The following is a 5,338-nucleotide window of genomic DNA, read 5'->3' as shown; positions in this document are numbered from 1 at the left end:
TTTCAAAATATCTTTTCCAACTTCTTATCTTTTCAAAATTGAATTTCTAATCTTTTTCAACTAACTAATTGACTTTTTGTTTGTTTCATATCTTTTTCAAAACCAACTAACTACTTCTCCCTCTCTAATTTTCGAAAATTCCTTCCCTCTTTTTCAAAATTCTTTTTAATTAACTAATTGTTTTAAATTTTAATTTTAATTTTATTTTCGAAAATCACTAACTTGTTTTCAAAATTAATTTTCGAAAACTCCTTTCTGTCACCTCCTTCTATTTATTTATTTAATTACTAACACTTCTCTTCATCTCAAAAATTCGAACCTATCTTCCCCCCTTGTGTTTGGATTCTTAACTCTTTTCCTTCTTCTACCCCTTTCTTCTTCTACTAACATAAAGAAATCTCTATAATGTGATATAGAAGATTCATCTTCCTTTTTTGTTCTCTTCTTTTTCATATGAGCAGGAACAAGGAAAAAGGCATTCTTGTTGAAGCTGATCCTGAACCTGAAAGGACACTGAAGAGAAAACTGAGAGAAGCTAAAATACAACAATCCAGGGACAACCTTATTGAAATTTTCGAATAAGAAAAGGATATGGCAGCCGAACCCAACAACAATAATGCAAGGAGGATGCTTGGTGATTATACTACACCTACTGCTAAGTTTGATGGAAGAAGCATCTCAATTCCTACCATAGGAGCAAACAATTTTGAGCTGAAGCCTCAACTAGTTTCTCTAATATAATAGAACTGCAAGTTTCATGGACTTTCATCAGAAGATCCCTATCAGTTTTTAACTGACTTATTGTAGATCTGTGAGACTGTTAAGACTAATGGAGTAGATCCTGAAGTCTACATGCTCATGCTTTTCCCTTTTGCTATAAGAGACAGAGCTAGAACATGGTTAGACTCTCAACCTAAAGATAGCCTGGACTCTTGGGATAAGCTGGTCGTGGCCTTCTTGGCTAAGTTTTTTCCTCATCAAAAGCTGAGCAAGCTTAGAGTGGATGTTCAGACCTTCAAACAAAAAGATGGTGAATCCCTCTATGAAGCTTGGGAAAGATACAAGCAGATGACCAAAAGGTGTCCTTCTGACATGCTTTCAGAGTGTACCATTCTGGATATATTCTATTATGGTCTATCTAAGTTCTCTAAGATGTCACTGGACAATTCTGCAGGTGGATCTATTCACCTAAAGAAAACGCCTGCAGAAGCTCAAGAACTTATTGACATGGTTGCAAATAACCAGTTCATGTACACTTCTGAGAGGAATTCTGTGAATAATGGAACGCCTCAGAGGAAGGGAGTTCTTGAAATTGATGCTCTAAATGCCATATTGGCTCAGAACAAAATGTTGACTCAGCAAGTCAACATGATTTCTCAAAGTCTGAATAGATGGCAAAATGCATCCAATAATACGAACGAGGCATCTTCTGAAGAAGAAGCTTATGATCCTGAGAACCCTGCAATAGCAGAGGTAAATTACATGGGTGAACGTTATGGAAACACCTATAATTATTCATGGAGAAATCATCCAAATTTCTCATGGAAGGATCAACAAAAGCCTCAAAAAGGCTTTAATAATGGTGGAAGAAATAGGCTCAGTAATAGCAAGCCTTTTCCATCATCTTCTTAGCAACATACAGAGAATTCTGAGCAGAGCACCTCTAACTTAGCAAACATAGTCTCTGATCTGTCTAAGGCCACTTTAAGTTTCATGAGTGAAACAAGGTCCTCCATCAGAAATTTGGAGGCACAAGTGGGCCAGCTGAGTAAGAAAGTCACTGAAACTCCTCCTAGTACTCTCCCAAGCAATACTGAAGAGAATCCAAAAAGAGAGTGCAAGGTCATTGATTTAATCAAAATGGCCGAACCTAGAGAGGAAGGGGAGGACGTGAATCCCAATGAGGAAGACCTTATGGGACATCTCCCAGACAAGAAGGAGTTCCTTATTAAGGACCTAAAGGAATCTGAGGCTCATATAGAGACCATAGAGATCCCATTAAATCTCCTTCTGCCATTCATGAGCTCTGAAGACTATTCTTCCTCTGAAGAGGTTGAAGATGTAACTGGAGAGCAAGTTGCTCAATATCTAAGAGCCATGATGAAGCTGAATGCCAAGTTGTTTGGTAATGAGACTTGGGAAGGGGAACCTCCTTTGCTCATCAGTGAACTAGATACATGGGTTCAGCAAACGTTACCTCAAAAGAAACAAGATCCTGGTAAATTCTTAATACCCTGTACCATAGGCACCATGACCTTTGAGAAGGCTCTGTGTGACCTAGGGTCAGGCATCAATCTTATGCCACTCATTGTAATGGAGAAGCTGGGGATCATTGAGGTACAGCCTGCCACATTCTCATTAGAGATGGCAGACGCATCACAAAGCCAAGCTTATGGATTAGTAGAGGACGTGTTAGTAAAGGTTAAAAGCCTCTACATCCCTGCTGATTTTATAATCTTAGAGACTAGGAAGGAGGAGGATGAATGCATCATCCTTGGAAGACTATTCCTAGCCACAGCAGGAGCTGTGATAGATGTTGACAGAGGAGAGCTAGTCCTTCAATTAAATGGGGACTACCTTGTGTTTAAAGCTCAAGGATCTTCTTCAGTAACCATGGAGAGGAAGCATGAAAAGCTTCTCTCAATACAGAGTCAAACAGAGCCCCCACAATCAAACTCTAAGTTTGGTGTTGGGAGGCCACAACCAAATTCTAAGTTTGGTGTTAAACCCCCACATTCAAACTCTAAATTTGGTGTTGGAAGTCCACAACATTGACCTGATCACCTGTGAGGCTCCATGAGAGCCCTCTGTCAAGCTAGTGACATTAAAGAAATGCTTATTAGGAGGCAACCCAATTTTTATTTATCTAATTCTATTTTTAGTTTTATTGTTCTTTTATGTTTTATTAGGTTCATGATCATGTGAAGTCACAAAACAAATACTAAAATTAAAAATAGAATCAAAAACAACAGAAGAAACAGCACACCCTGGAGGAAGGGCTTACTGGCATTTAAACGCCAATAAGGAGCATCTGGCTGGTGTTCAACGCTAGAACAGAGCATGGATCTGGTGTTGAATGCCAAAAACATGCAGCAATCTGGCATTTAAACGCCAAGATTGCACCTTGAGGAAAGCTGGCATTAAACGCCAGAAGCAAGCATGGAACTGGCGTTCAACGCCAGAAACATGCTACAGATTGGCGTTGAACGCCCAAAACAAGCATAGAGCTGGCGTTTAACGCCAGAAACAAGCATCAATCTGGCGTTAAACACCAGGATTGCATGCAGAGGGTGTTTACACGCCTAATTGGTGCAGGGATGATAAATCCTTGACACCTCAGGATCTATGGACCCCACAGGAACACCTCAGGATCTGTGGACCCCACAGGATCCCCACCTACCTCAACTTACCTTATCTCTTCTTCACACAATCCAATAACACTCTTCCCCAAATACCCTTCACCAATCAACTCAATCTCTCTTCCCAATTACCCTTTCACCACTCTCATCCATCCACTCTTTTCCATAAACCCCACCTACCTTCAAAATTCAAAATCTCTTTCCCACCCAAACCCACCCTAAATAGCCGAAAACACACACCTCTGCCTTTCCTCCATATCCTCTTCTTCTTCTTCTACTCTTCTTTCTTCTTTTGCTCGAGGGCGAGCAATACTCTAAGTTTGGTGTGGCAAAAGCATAGCTTTTTTGTTTTTCCATAACCACTTATGGCACCTAAGGTCGGAGAAACCTTTAGAAAAGGGAAAGGGAAGACAAAAGCTTCTACCTCTGAGTCATGGGAGATGGAAAGATTCATCTCTAAAGCCCATCAAGACCACTTCTATTAAGTTGTGGCCAAGAAGAAGGTGATCCCTGAGGTCCCTTTCAAGCTCAAGAAAAATTAGTATCTGGAGATCCGACATGAGATTCAAAGAAAAGGTTGGGAAGTTCTTACCAACCCCATTCAACAAGTCGAAATCTTAATGGTTCAAGAGTTCTATGCCAATGCATGGATCACTAGGAACCATGACCAAAGTATGAACCCGAATCCAAAGAATTATCTTACAATGGTTTGGGGGAAATACTTAGATTTCAGTCCAGAAAATGTGAGGTTGGCATTCAACTTGCCTATGATGCAAGAAGATGTACGCCTCTACACTAGAAGGGTCAACTTTGATCAAAGGTTGGACCAAGTCCTTATGGACATATGTGTGGAAGGAGCTCAATGGAAAAGAGACTCAAAAGGCAAGCCAGTTCAATTAAGAAGACTGGACCTAAAGCCTATGGCTAGAGGATGGTTGGAATTCATCCAACGCTCCATCATCCCCACTAGCAACCGATCCAAAGTTACTGTGGATCGGGCCATCATGATCTATAGCATCATGATTGGAGAGAAAGTAGAAGTTCATGAAGTAATCTCTCTTGAATTCTACAAAATAGCCGAAAAGTCCTCCACCATGGCAAGGCTAGCTTTTCCTCATCTTATTTGCCATCTATGCTACTCAGCTGGAGTTATCATAGAAGGAGACATTCTCATTGAAGAAGATAAGCCCATCACTAAGAAAAGGATGGAGCAAACAAGAGAGCCCATTCATGGATCTCAAGAGACACATGAGGAATTCCCTCATCAAGAAATCCCTGAGATACCTCAGGGGATACATTTTCCTCCACACAATTATTAGGAGCAACTAAGGATAGGAGCACCAAAATCACTAGGGATCAAGCAACAAAGGCAAGGAAGAGACATAGAGGAGCTCAAAGAGCACCATTGCTCCTTCAAGAAGAAGGCGCCACCATCACTAAGGTGGACTAATTCCTTAACTTCCTTGTTCTTATCTCTCTATTTTTTGATTTTATGCTTTATGTTTGTCTATGTTTGTGTCTTTGTTATATGATCATTAGTATTTAATAACTATGTCTTAAGGCTATGAATAATTCCATAAATCTTTCACCTTTCTTAAATGAAAAATGTTTTTAATACAAAAGAACAAGAAGTACATGAGTTTTGAATTCATCCTTGAATTTAGTTTAATTATATTGATGTGGTGACAATACTTTTTGTTTTCTGAATGAATTCTTGAACAGTGCATATTTTTGATCTTGTTGTTTATGAATGTTAAAATTGTTGGCTTTTGAAAGAATGATGAAAAAGAGAAATGTTATTGATGATCTGAAAAATCATAAAATTGATTCTTGAAGCAAGAAAAAGCAGTGAAGAACAAAAGCTTGCAAAAAAAATGGCAGAAAAAAAAAGAGCAAGTAGAAAAAGCCAATAGCCCTTAAAACCAAAAAGCAAGGGTAAAAAGGATCCAAGGCTTTGAGCATCAATGGATAGGAGGGCC

General features: G+C 39.4%; 1 non-coding gene across 1 annotated transcript; it reads right to left on the bottom strand.

Annotated features, from left to right (window-relative positions):
* Positions 1–990: 990 nt before the first annotated feature.
* On the bottom strand, positions 991–1,098 carry LOC127742960 (small nucleolar RNA R71). Its single transcript, XR_008004305.1, has one exon. It is a non-coding gene; the product is annotated as a small nucleolar RNA R71 (small nucleolar RNA).
* Between the last annotated feature and the right edge of the window lie 4,240 nt (positions 1,099–5,338).

Source organism: Arachis duranensis, chromosome 1, assembly GCF_000817695.3.
Source record: "Arachis duranensis cultivar V14167 chromosome 1, aradu.V14167.gnm2.J7QH, whole genome shotgun sequence".
Lineage (NCBI taxonomy): Eukaryota > Viridiplantae > Streptophyta > Magnoliopsida > Fabales > Fabaceae > Arachis > Arachis duranensis.
Note: the sequence above shows the minus strand (reverse complement) of the source record. Positions and strands in the feature narration are given on the sequence as shown.